The 17,689-nt window shown below is 33.3% G+C and overlaps 1 protein-coding gene across 1 annotated transcript in view; it reads right to left on the bottom strand.

The window, feature by feature from the left end:
- HNF4G (hepatocyte nuclear factor 4 gamma) overlaps positions 1-17,689 on the bottom strand; it is a 134,588-nt gene that overhangs the window by 30,937 nt on the left and 85,962 nt on the right. The gene's annotated exons all lie outside the window — the stretch shown is intronic.

Here is a 17,689-nt window from a genome sequence, read left to right as displayed (position 1 = left end):
TAAAAGAATTTTATTTTCCACATTTTAAAAAGATTACTGCAAAATAGTATTTCTTATTCAATTTCTCAATACCATAAACCTTGTGACTATTACATCTCAGAAATTTATTATATTTTTCATTTGAGAAGACTGGCTTCTGAAATTCAAAGCCATGTGAAGAACTGTGAAGAAAAGAGCAGAGTCATTTTAGCAGTCTGAGTCACTATATCAAACAGTGATCACTGGAATAGCCCTCTTGCCTTCATAGTCTGTAGCACTCGTAATTGTGAGGATAATATTTGGGGGAGGGAAAAATTTTAGGGGCTGATTTTGTTTACAAGTTTAACTGTAGTAATTCAGTTTTTGAAGGGAACAGCATGCAAATCCTGTGGTTTTCATTTGCATGAAGTAGTTCTCATTTGTGCTGAGGCAGCACAAACCTGTTGTGTTACCTGTAAACCCAAAGAGTGTATGGCACATTGCCCACATTCTTTCCCATGCATGCAGTGACTGACCAATGCTGAGGTATGTCACCAATGGAAGGGCACCAATAGAAGGAAAAGAGGAAAAGAAAAAGGTAGAGAACCATTCGTTTATAAGACTGCAAAATACTTAAGAGAAATGTGATAAAAAGAGAAACGTGAGGACATTTCTCACAGGAGAACAGAGTTGTCATAGTTCATTCAGATTTTGTTTTCTGTCTACTCCATCCTGTGCTCATGGGTAGCATCATCATGGATCAGGGCATTGCCGTCAAAAGTGGAAGGAGCTTTAAATTCATCTCAGCACAAATCCTCAAATTTGGCTTTCAAGATGAAACCCATTTCCCATCTACATTATTGTAAATTATCTTTCTTATTTTGTGGAGTAAAAACTTGAGAATTTCCAGAAGATATAGTAGATCTAAATAGGAAGCATATCTCCTCAAGAGGGGGCAGTCTTTCTCCTAATGATATTCAGATGTGGAAATTCCTACAGCATTCAGCCAGCCTCACTCTAGGGAAGGAAAGACTCTTTCTTTTCTTTATTTCTTCAAAGAAATTACAAAGTAGAGTAGAATTCCTCTTTACTTAAGTTCTAGAATTAGTAATTTACTGAATTAGTTAGACAAATAAAGTAATTGAACACAGAATCATAAAAATGGTATATCCACACTTAATATGTGTAATTGCTACTGTTTTGTTAGATAACTAAGACCTTTTATTTGAGTAAAAATCCACTCTTTGGAGTTCTTTTTTTAAAATTCAAGTACAGCTGGTTTACTCATGTTCTGTTAGTTTCTATACACACCAAAGTAATTCAGCTTTATATATATATATATATATATATATATATAATTCAGTTATATATTATATATAATATATATATATCCTTTTTCAGATTTTTTCCATTATGGGTTATTACAAGATATTGAATATAGTTCTCTGTCCTCTACAATAGGACCTTATTATTTATCTATTTTATATAAAGTACTGTGTACTTGTTAATCCCAAGCTCCTAATTTACCTCTTCCCACTTCCCTTTCTCCTTTGGTAACCACAAATTTGTTTTCTATGTCTAGGAGTGTGTTTCTGTTTTGCAAATAAGTTCATTTGTATCATTTTCTCAAAAGTCCATATATAAGTGAAATCATATGATATTTGTCTTTCTCTGATTGGCTTACATCTCTTAGTATGATGATCTCTAGGTCCACCCATTTGCTGCAAACGGTATTAGCTCCTTCTTTGTCTTGGCTGAGTAATATTCCATTTTATGGATGTACCACTCTACTTTTTCCATTCACCTGTCAATGGATACTTAGTTTTCTTCTGTCTTGGCTGTTGTTAACAATGCTGCTATCATCATTAGAGTGCATTTATCTTTTCTCTCTTTTTTAAAAGATTTTTTGATGTGGAACATTTTTAAAGTCTTTATTGAATTTGTTACAATATTGCTTCCATTTTATGTTTTGGTCTTTTGGTCCCAAGGCCTGTGGGATCCTAGCTCCCCACTCAGGGATCAAACCTGCACCCCCTGCATTGGAAGGCAAAGTCTTAACCACTGAACCATCAGGGAAGTCCCAAGGGTGCATATATCTTTTTGAATTAGAGTTTTCTCAGGATATATGTCCAGGAGTAAGATTGTTGGATCATGATATTTCTATTTTTAGTTTTTTAAGGGACCTCCATACCATTCTCCTTGGTGGCTATACCAATTTACATTTGAATTCTTTATTATTTGTTTTTTTATAAATCCCATACACTGCCTTTGATCTCTCATATTTTTTTGGAAGTGGAGAAAGAAGTCAAAGCTACTTATAAAGCAATCAGAATATGGAGGACTTCTAGAATTTTGTAGTTTTTGAAATACTTAATATATTTTGATCAACTTGCTTTTATTCACTTTCAAAGTATTTCCCGTAGTGTTCATAGGGAAATCTTTTTCTTTTTCCACTCATGTTTCGTTAAGTTATGCAAATTAATTAAATTATAGAATTAAAAAATAAGAATAAATGACACTAACACACTAAGTAACAAATACAAGTAACACTTGATAACTATACAGAGTTGATGAGATGGTCAGAGGACACTACAGGACTATTCACAATAACCACAGTGGAAACGGTATAAATGTCCATCAGTGAATGAATGGATTAAAAAAAAAAGGTGTGGTATATAATGGAATACTATTCGGCCTTAAAAAAGGAATGAACTGATGATACATATGACAAAACAGATGAACCTTAAAAATATTAGGATAAGTAAAATAAGCCCATCACAGAAAGACAAATACTGCATGATTCCACTAATAGAAGATATCTAAAGTAGTCATCCCTGTAGATTCAAAGAGAGGAATAGTGGTTGCCTGGAGTCAACAGGACAGAGAAAGAAGGAGTTACCAATTAATGGATTTAAAATGTTAGTGAAGCAAGATCAATAAGCTCTAGAAATCTGCCATACAACATTGTAATAATGTATCACACAACTTGAAAATTTGTTAAAAAGGTACACACTCAGATGTTCTTAGCACAATAAGATAAAAAGATTTATGATGAAGAACTGAACTACAGCATGGGAAAATGACAAACCACACTAGTAAACAGAGAAATGTAAAATAAAACAATCAATATTCTTTAAAACAAAAAAGATACCTTTTCCTTAAGGAAAGTAACTTACCCTAGAAACTATTAATAATTAACATCTTCCACAAAGGAAGTTGAGAACCTGAGTCAATACAGAGAGCTGGCTAAGTAGATACCAGTTAGATTTTTTTCTTGAATTGATTTTAACATTAAATAATTTATACTTAAAAATAAATCTCTATTCTTCCATATGAAAAATCTTTCTACTTTTAAAATTCATCAGGCTTCATTCAAATATTTTTATTTGCTTAAAGAGGAGTAGGGAAGGACAATGAGGAGAATGAGAAAGAAAGGAAACAAAGAGATAATGTAAAAAAAGGTCACACAGAAATAATTTTAGTCATGGTTACGTTTGGATTTTTGATTATGCATCATAATCAAGCAAGTGTCACACTCTTTGATATTTTGTGTTTTCCCATTCAATACTGATTATGGCATTTTCATAATTTAGTAACTGATTTTGGGAAACATGTCACTAGGCACAATTGAACAAAATAAAATTATACAAATTAATTGTATAGAATGTAGATGCATAAAACAGTTATGGCATTTGCTTATATATTTTCATATTAAAATTCATTCATTTTCAAGAAAGGGACAGATGAAAAGTTCAGGGAGCTTTTCATAATTGCTTCATCAGGCACTTCTTTTGGATAAGTTCATTAAGGCTACATTTAAGTAGCTGTAAGAAAAAAAGTATTAATTTTATGCTTCGGTGATAAAGAAATAATTGTCCTTAATAAATGGGACTTATGTTATTAAACATTCAACACAAATTTATGAGCAATTTTAAATTTACTTCTTATGGTTTAATTGGGAGAGTCACCAAATATTCATGCTAATTTCTGACAGTAATTTGTAATAACATTTTCTAAAATAGAGATACATGAACTTAATCTACATGCACAAATATAAATATACATGGTAAACTATGATCTACTGAAAACTCTTTAAACAAAGGTCACTTTGCAATATCTATTTTGTACACTGAACAAAATGTTATGGTTTTTTAGTGTGATCTCATAGTTTGCAAACTAAAATGTACCTTCTTAGGCCTAGTCAGCTCAAGTACCTCAGAGAGAAAGAACATTATTTGTAGATAAAGGGTTGATTTTAAATAGCACAACTAACATTCTAGAAAAAGTTTAAAGCAAGTTTCTTAAACTGGCATGTGAAATATGATATTTAAACTTCTTTAGAGCAATATAACAAGAGATGAAAATAGCATAGTATTTAAAGAAGACAACTCAATTTACTACTGACTAACTATTCAAGATAATAGCTGAAACATTTCTATCTTATCTGCAAGACTATTGAGCCTGTTAAACTGTTCTATACTTTATATTTAATTGAATCATTCCTTCTGACCATGATTTAACATAGAAAACAGGCTAATAAAAATTACAGTTATTTTTATAAAATAATTTTCATGAAAATAATTTGGAATATTAATATTAAAACATTTTATTTTAAAGTGAAAGTTGCTCAGTCATGTCTGACTCTTTGCAACCCCATGAACTATACATTCCACGTAATTCTCCAGGCCAGAATACTGGAGTGGGTAGCCTTTCCCTTCTCCAGGGGCTCTTCCCAACCCAGGAATTGAACCCAGGTCTCCCACATTGCAGGCGGATTCTTTGCCAGCTGAGCTACAAGGGAAGCCCTTTTATTTTAAAGTTTTGTTTAATAAAATCTGTTCTGTAAATGTATTCCTTTAAGATGATTTTTCATTACCCAAAGTACTATACTGATCCCAAAAGCACATTAATCGTTTTTTTTTGTTTCCATGTTCTACTTTTCCAAGTATGAAGATCACTAAAAGTTACATGAAGAGTAGCAACCCAAATCAACCCAGTCTATTTTTCAATCTAAACAAGAAGCAAAGAGGAGAATCCAACTCAATAAAATGCCTTATTAATTCAAAGCAAAGCCACCTTTTGTGTCTCAAAAAAAGTCAATTAAAACATCATTATTTTCCTTGCTGCCACTGTCTTAACCTGACCAACATTCCTTTTCTGAAATAGAAATCTTGTCTCTTATCATTTCTGCTGTGGATGAGGGAAAACAAACATACCTAAAAATTAAAACAAATCAAAATACGTATTTTAATCTTCAAAGTAAGTTGCTATCACTGACCTGCAAAGAAGTTTGAAATGGGATGGGATTTTAGGTTTCAAAGAGCTTAATAAGTAAGTCCTTTCTTAAAGCCCAGACTATACATAATTTTTAGATAACCAAAAACAATTTCTCCTTGTCTTTCCCCTCCCCCCCTCCACTACTTTGATCCAGCTGATGGTCATGCAATAACCAGGAAAATCATATAACTCATTAGGTATTTTAAACCAAAGTCATTACCAACATTAAAAATATCTATTATTATTATTGATATATACTCCTAACTTAGAATTGCTGGACAACATTTAAAATTTAACTGAACTTTCATAAATTTTGCTTATAAAGTTTTCTAATTCCCTTTAAATAATTAAATTATTCCATAGCTCACTGCTTAAGTCATAGTTTTTCAATTCCTGAAGGAAACAATTTTAAACCCTTATTTTAGATCCACTTTCAATGTGATCAATGCAAATAACTCATATCACTACTAAAAAAAGGGTTAAATAAATAAGTAAATTAGAGAAAGATACATAGTACCTTGTTAATAGGCAAATTAGATTACAAATATATTATTATTTTTATAATATTTACAGCTTATGTCAGCTATTCATTTTTTTCTATTTGCTCATTAAAACATCATATTTTTATTTAAAACTAGTTACACAATAAATGTAAAACTCCAAACTAAAGGAGAGTGAAAAATAATGTAATTAAATCAGTTACTGTTAGGATAGACAAAAGGAGGGCTGCATAGCTGAGACCTAAATTAACCAAGAAAATACTCTGAGTAAAGCTTAGAGGTGATATGAGAAATCTGCATATATTAAACCTACCTTCAAGGTCAGTTGCCTTGTGATTCAAAACAGACTCTCCTTTTCAGAAGATAAGGAGCTGATTATTACTAAATTATTAACTGGAATATAGATTATGCTAGTTAGGAAAATTTAAAAAATCAGTCTGGCTATAAGGAACATGTTAGGATTTATTTGACAGTCACTGCTCTGCACTTGCTTTTTACGATCGGCGTTATCATTGTTGCCACTGCAAACTCAGCAAAGTCAGTCAGAATGTTTAAGATAGTTGTGGCACTCCGATACCAAAGATGCTGCATTATGCAAAATGATATGGAGAAAGTTATCAGTTTGGGCCAGTACCTATCTCAAATATGTTCTAAAGAGGAATAATGTTTAATAAAAATAGCAGCAGCTCTACTATGCCAAGTACACTGTTAAACTTGAACATTTTGAATAAATGTATTATATTGACAGTAAACATGCATCTGGGAGCCCAATGCATACATACTCACACATACACATACATAAAAGTTTACTGTTTCTTCATTTAAAAATGCAGTAATAGATTATGTGGGTGTATGGGCTCAGTTGGGTCTGACTCTTTGCCACCCTATGGACTGTAGCCTGTCAGGCTCCTCTGTCCATGGGATTTCCCAGGCAAGAATACTGAAACAGGTTGGGTTGGCATTTCCTCCTCCAGGGGATCTTCCCCACCCAGGGATCAAACCCACATCTCCTGTTTCTCCTTCATTACAGGTGGATTCTTTACCACTAAGTCACTGGGAAGCCCCATAATAGATTATATACACAGTCATAGCATCAAGAATCACTCAACATTTCTCCTTAAAGCTTGTTTATATACAAAGGGAGAACAACAACAACATATTAATGTGATATTTGATTTAGATAAAACTAATTAAGATTTGCATCTCTATTTAATATAGTTTGGTATTTGGTCAACTCAACTGCAATGTTAAATATTTCACCATGTTTTATGTAAATTTCCTTTTGAAAAAAGCAATATTGAATTTTTTTTTAAATACCAAAATGAAATATATCTTTTGGAATAAAAATACAGACAACTAAAATGATATTAAAAGCAAACAAATATTAATTTGTTTTGAACCAAACATCATAGGTAAAGTCATGGCTTTTGGTAATGTGCTAATTTTCAAAGTTGAAGTATCAGAAGCTATCATCACTCAAGTAATTTGGAATTGCTTAATATATTAGACCAGTGATTCACAAATCCTGCTGCATATTAGAATCATATGGGGAATTTTTAAAGATCCCAAGGCTAAAATTGTATCAGATACCAGTTACATTAGAATGTCCAGGGTGGGAGTCAGGTATCAGTGTATTAAAGGCTTTAGGAGATTCAATGTGCAGTAAACACACATTTGTCCATTTTTGTTGAGCCAACCTCCAAATGTTTACGAGTCATCTTTTTGTTGTTGTTACAGGAAATTATATATTAACTTTTCAGTTCCAGGGCCCTAAAAGTAAAAACCCCATTTCCAAATCTTTAATTAAAAAATAAACAAACAAAAAACCCCTAAAAAGCCCTAAGCCAGTAATTGGATTGTGATTTTGGGTTATAATAGTAAATGAAATGCTTGTTCAGCTAAGCAGTGTTGCATTCACTTTGTTGTTGAGCCCCTAAGTTATGTCCGACTTATGTTATGTCCCATGGACTGTAGTCTGCCAGTCTCTTCTGTCCATGGGATTCTCCAGGCAAGAATACTGGAGAATTTTGCCATTTCCTCCTCCAGGGGATTTTCCCAACCCAGGGATCAAACCCACATCTCCTATACTGGCAGGTGGATTCTTCACCACTGAGCCACCAGGGAAGTTATATCCACATTAATCACAGCAATTTAATTAAAAAATATGCATTATGATAACAGATATAATACTTTTCTAACTGTTCTCCCTTCAGTCATAGTAGAAAAGAAAAAAAGAAAAAACAACTTAAGTCAGGAAATGGACCTCTAGAAAAGTTTAGGTTAGTCATGAATGTGTAGAATTTAAATAAATTCAATACATATTTGTATCAAAATGCTAGGAGCAAAAATATTATGTCTTACTTAAGTGTTAAGAACTTAGAATAATTTTTATAGCATTACTACTATTTTTAAAATGAAATGAGTAAAAATAAATACCAAATAAAACCAAGTAAATATATATATATATATGATAAAACTGTATGGTAATCAATCTGTTTTTTTCGTGGAAATGAAGCTTATACAATTTTGAGGGCTCTTAAGAAAGAACTGGGTCAGAAAGATCCCCTGGAGAAGGGACAGGCTACCCACTCCAGTATTCTTGGGCTTCACCTGTGACTCAGCTGGTAAAGAATCTGCCTGCAATGTGGGAGACCAGAGTTTGATTCCTGGGTTGGGAAGATCCCCTGGAGAAGGGAAAGGCTACCCACTTCAGTGTCCTGGCCTGGAGAATTCCATGGACTGTATAGTCCATGGGGTCGCAGAGTCAGACATGAAAGAGTGGTTTTCACTTTCACTTTCAAGGAAGAATAAATTACTAGACACACTGCCCTAACCAGGGCTTTAGAAGGGGCTCAGGCAACTGATGAGTCTTGAAATTTAAGTTTCATTAGCTTCACTTGAAATTTACCTCTGACTTACCAAACACAATAACTGGTTTTATTTAAAATTCTGTTATCGTGATTCCATCTTTACCTGTGTGGCAACTCCTTTTTGTCCTTCTTCATCCATCTCATAAATGCTCATTCTTTATCTTGTTGCTATTTTCTTTTCTTTTGGAATCTCATGCATTTAAAATTACTATCACTATTTAGAAACATAAATCCAAATTTTTATTATAGCAATTAGTCCATTGCAAAATGTAATTTTATATCCCCAATTTCTGATTAACCTTTTTCTCTCTGGAATTCATTTTTGTCATATACAGTAAAACCTCACTGCAATAATGTAATGAGTGAAAGTCCTTCAGTCACGTCAGACTCTGCAACCCCAAGGACTATATATAGTCCATGGAATTCTCCAAGCCAGAAGCAGGAACCAAAAATAGCCAGAATTACTGGTTTCTGATGACTTACAGTCAGCCTACGTTTTAAGGAAATGTCTTGGTAATCTTTTAACTAAATTTCATATTCTCTTCTTATGGACTTTAGAAAGATTTTTTAAAAGTTACTGGATCTCTTTAGTCTAAAATACTTGCAACAGTTCATTAGTTACACCTGCCTTCTTACAGACTACTTTCTACGAGCTTGCTGGTACATTCAACATACCCAAACTAAGATTTACACAGATACTTTCCACTTTTTCATTTATTGTTCATTATTAGAGTCCAATATATTGGAAAATTAGTGTATTATACATCTAGCAGGGAGGTCAATGTGTCTGTATGAATGAGGAAAAAAGAAAATGAACTCAATGATTAAAATTTTTTGTACATGAAGTCATTGCAGCAACAGGGAGTTCTTAGATAGTCCATGTGATAATGATAGAATGTTCAAATGCCCTGATTATAGAAATTGAATTAGAATCTAGGTAAAGCATGAAGGATAAGAAATTAATTATCCTGTGGTTTCAAGGCTTATTCCCTTGTACCATTTACATAGAGCAGAGATTTCAAAACAAGCTTTTCTGGTTCCAAAAACTTTGCTTCTTCTCTTACACACTGTTTGGAGTTATGTTTCAACTCACTTTGTTAAGAAAGCGAAGTCGCTCAGTCGTGTCCGACTCTTTGTGACCTCATGGGCAGTAGCCTGCACCGGGCTCCTCCGTCCATGGGATTTTCTAGGCAAGAGTACTGGAGTGTGTTGCCATTTCCTTCTCCAGGGAATCTTTCTGACCCAGGGATCGAACCCAGGTCTCCCACATTGTAGACAGATGCTCTACCATCTGAGCCACCTGGGAAGTCCTCACTTTGTTAAGACAAGTAACCAAATTCCAGTGAAAGTATTTATATTACATAGGCATGACATAATTCTATATTTACACTAACTTGTATGAAATACTGCTTCACCAAAATTTAGGTGGCATATTAAGAAAGTAACCAAGCTTATAGCAATGGTCCTCAGTGAAGGGTAATTTCCACTCAGCATAGAAATTTACAAATGTCTGGAGGCCTTTTTGGTTGTGACAGCTGAGAAACAGTGGTAATGCTGATATATAGTGGGTACAGGCCAGGAATGCCATAAACAAATAGAGTGATTATCTATGTCAAATATCAATAATGCTCTGACTGAGAAACTTTGACCTACATATAGTAGACCTAGTTCATGTGTCCTCATTTAAAATTCAACATATTCTAAATGAGAATCAATTGTGAAAATGTTCATTCTTTTTGAAAATTATAAGGCTCAATTGTGATAACATGCTTCAGCCTTTTGGAGATTAAAAAGAACTGCTTAATCTTTACTTACTTAAAACTTTACTTATTGAAATGTTTTTATAAAAATAATGTTCATCAAATACATTCTGGTATAATCTAAGTATGCAGACACAATCTTTTATACTTCATCATAACCCCAGTATTTCCATAGTCAACTAATAATATGCACATTTTAAAAAGTTTGTTTAATTAATGAACTAATATACTAGCAAAACAACTGTAATTCATGGGGCAGAATCTTTTACTCAGGATAAAAAGAAATTAGTGAAAATTAACACCAAGTAGAAAAAAACTGGGCTTCCCAGGTGGCCTAGTGGTAAAGAATCTGCCTGCCAATGCAGGAGACACAGGTTTGATCAAACCCAGGTCTCCTGTATTATAGGCAGATTCTTTATCTTCTGAGCCACCAAGGAAGAACCCAACACTTGTATAATAATAAAAGGGTCATTTTTCAAGAAGGCATAACAATTCTAAATATATAAGCTCTAAAAGATCTCCAAAATACGTAAGGCAAAATTCATAAATCTGAATAAAGAAATAGCTAAATCCACAACAGCACTCCTTTCAGTAACTTATTGAACACGGGACATCAGCTTAATAAAACATAGATGACTTAAACTACACAATCAACCAACTATCTAATTGAATTTATTGAATATACTCCCATCCAACATCAGTGGAAAACACATTCTCTTCAAGTGCACATGGAGTATTCACCAGGATGGACAATTTTCTGGATCACAAAATAAACTTTAACACATCTAGAGAGTAGAAATCATACAGAGCATGCTTTAGAAATATAACAGAATTAAACTAGAAATCAATCATAGAAAGATACCTGGAAATAGAAAGATACCTGGAAAGAATACTCTATAATGTTTGGAAATTAAACAACACATTTCTAAATAACCCAAGGTCAAAAAAGCACGTGTAATGACAAAAAAAATTTTTTTTAACTAAATGAAAATACAACATATCAAAATTGTGGAATGAAGCTAAGGTAGAACTTAAAGGAAAGTTTATGATATTAAGTACTTATATTAGAAAAGAAGAAAGATCTAAAATCAGTAACCTTAGTCTTCATTTAGATATTGAGGAACTAAAAACTGTAGAAAAAAGATCAAAGTTCAAACAAACAACAGCAATGAAATAAGAAAGGTGCGAGAAGTCATAGAGTTATAGAATCAAGGCAGTATGGCTCTAGAATCTGTGTGCTTAACTAGAATTGGAACACTGAAAAGACCAGTAAGCAAAGTTATACATAAACACTGATAAGCTAAGATAAATTAACTAAAGTAATAACCAGCAATAACATTTAAGTTAAGAAGGAGGCAATCCTTAAAGAATTTTAAAGGCTTATACAATTTAGATGACAGGCACATTTATTAATTTCAAACTTAAGTAAATAAGTTGTTTTTAATTTAATAAGAAAAATAATATAAATATAATAATAGCTTATAGAAAGCTAAGGTTAAAAAGTGGGGAATGGTAGAATAGAAAGTAATTAATCAAAAAGAAAGCAGAAATAATTTGGAATAAAAGACTAAACAATCACAAAATACAATAAAATGTATATGTAATCATTATAAATGTCAGTCATTTATAGAAAATCAACAAGTTGATAAATTTTCTAAAAAAAACAGTAACAAAATTTTGCTTTAAGCTGTCTAAAAGAGGCAATTCTAATCATAGAAAATTTGAAAGTGAAAGAATGAAAAAATATAGTAGGCAAATAAGACAAGAGAGAGGGCTATGCTAATATTAAATAAGACGAACTTTAAGAGGAAAAAAAAGGCATATGAAGATGAAAGAGGACACTATGTAATAGTAAAATGCTAGAATTCATCAAGAAGATGCAAAATTTCTAAGCCTATATAGAGCTAATGGCATAGTCTTGAATATATAAGGCAAAAGGAGCAAGAAATAATTATAAAATATTATATATGCATCATTTTGCAGTTGACAGATGAAGCATGAAAAATTTAACAAACTAATTTGTTTCATCATCCAACAATAAAAAATGTGCATTCCTGTCATTCATTCATGAATGTTTATAAAATTTACCATATAAAAAATGTTAAAAATAAAAGTAATATTAAATAGATCATATTTCCTGAGAAATATGCAATAAAACTAGATATCAGAAACAGAAATAATAAAGAAGACCTCATTTTACTTCAGAAATTTATTTCAGAAATTTTAAAAATATTCTAAGTAACTCAGAATTTGAGTTCAATATTATGAAGCAAATTAGGGGAGGATATCTACTTCATACGAAACTAAGCTATAGTCAGGGGACAATTTAGAGCTTTGATGTCCCATTTAAAAAGTCAGAAAACAAGCAGCTGGAAAAAAATTAGTAATATTAAATAGTGAAAAGAAGCATTTATTGCTATTAAAATAAAACAAAGATTAAACAAATAGGTTCAAAACAGTCATTTGTTTTTTGAGTAGATACTAAGCTGGAAATGAACATCTGCCAAGTCTTATGAAGAAAAGAAAAGATACAAAGTATATTAGGAACTAAAGAAAGGAATAAAGTAGTTATATCAGATATTTTAAAATAATATGTGAACAATTTTATGGCATTGATCAGAAAATCTAGACCATACAAGCATTTCCTAAACAAATCTAACTTAGTAAATTTGATCAGAGGAAATAGAAAAGCTGTAATAAAGTCATTATTATCTTGAAAATTATATCAATTTATTAAAATCCACAAATAATAAAACTTCAGACCCCAGAAGTTTTTCAAGGAAATTATGTCAAACACTTAAAAAGCACAAAACCTAAATGTTTAGTACACTATTTTAGAACATAAATAAAGAATCTCCACTAATATATTCTTAATTCTGAAATCAGGCCACAACAGGTTGCTAAGTCTCTTCAGTCATGTCCGACTCTGTGCGACCCCATAGACGGCAGCCCACCAGGCTTCCCCATCCCTGGGATTCTCCAGGCAAGAACACTGGAGTGGGTTGCCATTTCCTTCTCCCATGCATGAAAGTGAAAAGTGAAAGTGAAGTCATTCAGTCGTGTCCTACTCTAGCGACCCCATGGACTGCAGCCTACCAGGCTCCTCCGTCCATGGGATTTTCTAGGCAAAAGTACAGGAGTGGGGTGCCATTGCCTTCTCCGTTATATTATTCTGTGTAAGATTATACTGTACGATTAATTTTTTTCATTCTTTTGTTTGTTTTTTATGTATTATTTGTATGAAAAGTATCATAAGCCTATTACAATACAGTATTATATAGTCAATTATGTTATTTGATTACTGAACTAAATTTGTTGGACTTATGAACAAATTGGACTTACGAATGTGGTCTCAGAATGGAACTCATTCATATGTAGTGGACTTACTGTTAATATTTGAAAATCTATTGATGTTATTCAAATTTAATTTGAAGATTAAATTAATAAAGATTATAAAGTGAAGTAGAAGTCATTTAATAATATGCAGTATTCATAAACAATAAAAAGTCTTAAAAACTACAAATACTAGTGAACTTTTAAAATAAAAACCTTACATCAAATATTATTCTTAACAGTTATTAAGATCATTACTTTTAAATTCATGAAAGAGATGAGATGGCAACTATCATTCCTTTTTCTTAAATTAGAGGATAATTGCTTTACAATATTGTGTTGGTTTCTGCTCTACAACAACATGAAAGTGAAAGTGAAAGTTGCTTAGTCATGTCCACCTCTTTGCAACCCCATGCACTATACAGTTCATGGAATTCTCCAGGCCAGAATACTGGAGTGAGTAGCCTTTCCCTTCTCCAGGGGATCTTCCCAACCCTGGGATCAAACCCAGGTCTCCCGCATTGCAGGCAGATTCTTTACCAACTGAGCTATCAATCAGCTATAAATATACATATATCCTTTCCCTTTTTACTACCCCCATCCCACCTCTCTAGGCTATCGCAGAGCACCAAGCTGAGCTCCCTGTGTTGTACAGCAGTATCTCACTAGCTATCTATTTTATGTATGGTAGTGTACATATGTCAGTGCTACTCTCTTAGTTTGTCCCACCCTCTCCTTCCCCTGCTGTGTCCAGAAGTCCATTCCCTACATCTGCATCTCTATTCCTGCCTTGCAAATAGGTTCATGAGTACCATTTTTCTAGATACCATATACGTGTGTTAAAATATGATATTTATTTTTCTCTTTCTGACTTACCTTACTCCGTATAGCAGGCTTTAGGTTCATCCACCTCACTACAACTGACTCATTCATTACTTTAAATGGCTGATATGTACCACAACTTCTTTATCCCTTCATCTATCAATGGATATCTCTGTTGCTTCCATGTCCTGACTATTACAAATAGAGCTGCTATGAACATGTGGGCACATGTGTCTTTTTCAATTATGGTCTCAGGGTATATAACCAGTAGGAGAATTGCACTTCTGATATCTCCTATATTGGCAGGCAGGTTCCTTACCACTAGTACAACCTGGAAAACCCTCATGGTAGTTTTATTACCAGTTTTTAAAGAAATCTCCATACTGTTCTCCATAGTGGCTGTATCAAGATCATTGCTTTTATTTGATCTTGTACTAGAGGCTCTAATCAGGAGAGGAATGTAAGGAAAAAATACCATAAAAAAGTCCAAACAACTTAATTGTCCAAATAGAAAACCCAAAAGAATTTATAAATACATTATTACTTTTAATACAGTCATTCAAAAAGTTTGCTTATACAAGTATTAATTGCATTAATATATACTATACTGGCAAAAACCGATAAAAGAAAAAAAAATATTGGGTTCTGAAAGAAAAAAGAAAATTCTCAGGCACCAGAGCAACAAAAATGTTAATGAACTTAGGGATGATGAAAGAATATTATAAAACTTTAGAAACTCATTAAGACATATACCATGTTCATGGATATGAACACTGCTCAAGTTAATCTACAACTTTAACCAATTTTAACACAACTTTCACCCATAGCCAATGCGATTTTCATAGTATTTGAACAAATGATTATATAATAAATGTAGAAGAGGAAAAGGTCCAAGAAAGCCCAGATATTTGAAGAAGAACAAGTAGAAAGGACTTCCCCAATTAAACATAAAGGCGTACTTGCATATTAAAAAAGGAGTATATGATATTACAGAACAGTCAACATACAAGTAGAATAGAATAAAACACTGAAATTAGAGCTATGTCTGGATGAGAAGTTGATATCTGAATGCCATTCTGGACTAATGGGTAAATGATGGATTACTTAATAAATGATCCTAAGACAACTAATTATACCTACGGAAACCATACAGTCAAATCCCAAACACAATATATACATAAAGTAGATAAATGACTTAAATATAAAAGCAAATCCTTTAGAAAAATAAGAAACAGTAATATCAAATAAAAGACAGAAATGGTAGGGACCCAACTGAACCAGAAGATATTAAAAAGAGGTGGCAAGAATACACAGAACTGTATAAAAAAAGATCTTCATGATCCAGATAATCATAATGGTGTGATCACTCACTTAGAGCCAGACATCCTAGAATGTGAAGTCAAGTGGGCCTTAGGAAGCATCACTACAAACAAAGCTAGTGGAGGTGATGGAATTCCAGTTGAGCTATTTCAAATCCTGAAAGATGATGCTGTGAAAGTGCTGCACTCAATATGCCAGCAAATTTGAAAAACTCAGCAATGGACACAGGACTGGAAAAGGTCAGTTTTCATTCCAATCCTAAAGAAAGGCAATGCCAAAGATTGCTCAAACTACTGCATAATTGCACTCATCTGACACGCTAGTAAAGTAATGCTCAAAATTCTCCAAGCCAGACTTCAGCAGTATGTGAACCGTGAACTTCCAGCTGTTCAAGCTGGTTGTAGAAAAGGCAGAGGAACCAGAGATCAAATTGCCAACATCCGCTGGATCATCAAAAAAGTAAGAGAGTTCCAGAAAAACATCTATTTCTGCTTTATTGACTATACCAAAGCCTTTGACTGTGTGGATCACAATAAACTGTGGAAAATTCTGAAAGAGATGGGAATATCAGACCACCTAACCTGCCTCTTGAGAAACCTATATGCAGGTCAGGAAGCAACAGTTAGAACTGGACATGGAACAACAGACTGGTTCCAAATAGGAAAAGGAGTACTACATCAAGGCTGTATATTGTCACCCTGCTTATTTAACTTATATGCAGAGTACATCATGAGAAACGCTGGGCTGGAAGAAGCACAAGCTGGAATCAAGATTGCCGGGAGAAATATCAATAACTTCAGATATGCAGATGACACCACCCTTATGGCAGAAAGTGAAGAAGAACTAAAGAGCCTGTTGAAGACAGTGAAAGTGGAGAGTGAAAAAGTTGGCTTAAAGCTCAAATTCAGAAAACGAAGATCATGGTATCCGGTCCCATCACTTCATGGCAAATAGATGGGGAAACAGTGGAAACAGTGCCTGACTTTATTTTTCTGGGCTCCAAAATCACCGAACATGGTGATTGAAGCCATGAAATTAAAAGATGCTTACTCCTTGGAAGGAAAGTTATGATCAACCTAGACAGCATATTAAAAAGCAGAGACATTACTTTGCCAACAAAGGTCTGTCTAGTCAAGGCTATGATTTTTCCAGCCTTCCTGGATGTGGGAGTTGGATTATAAAGCTGAGTGCCGAAGAATTGATGCTTTTGAACTGTGGTGTTGGAGAAAACTCTTGAGGGTCCCTTGAACTGCAAGGAGATCCAACCAGTCCATCCTAAAGGAGACCCATCCTGGGTGTTCATTGGAAGGACTGATGTTGAAGCTGAAACTCCAATACTTTGGCCACCTGATGTGAAGAGCTGACTCACTGGAAAAGACCCTGATGCTGGGAAAGATTGAGGGCAGGAGGAGAAGGGGACGACAGAGGATGAGATGGCTGGATGGCATCACCGACTCGATGGACATGAGTTTGGGTGAACTCCAGGAGTTGGTGATGGACAGGGAGGCCTGGTGTGCTGCGGTTCATGGGGTCACAAAGATTCAGACAAGACTGAGTGACTGAACTGAACTGAACTGAATATTAAATATGTTTATTGTCTTAGTACAGGAAATGGAATCATAATAAAAGATTAAAAAAAAACACAAACCATAAGGAATTATACATCTGATTATATTAAATTAAAAAAAAACTTTTGTTTGTTTTATAATATCAAAAGATATCATAAGCAAAGCAAAAAGACAAAGTGCTAACTAGAGGAAACATTAAACAGCAATATAAAATGATGATTATGTGAAAATGTAAGAATACTGTGATGAAGTATTAATTTCAAATTATATTTAGGTACATA

The sequence above is a fragment of the Bos javanicus genome, chromosome 14 (assembly GCF_032452875.1).
Source record: "Bos javanicus breed banteng chromosome 14, ARS-OSU_banteng_1.0, whole genome shotgun sequence".
Taxonomy (NCBI): domain Eukaryota; kingdom Metazoa; phylum Chordata; class Mammalia; order Artiodactyla; family Bovidae; genus Bos; species Bos javanicus.
Note: the sequence above shows the minus strand (reverse complement) of the source record. Positions and strands in the feature narration are given on the sequence as shown.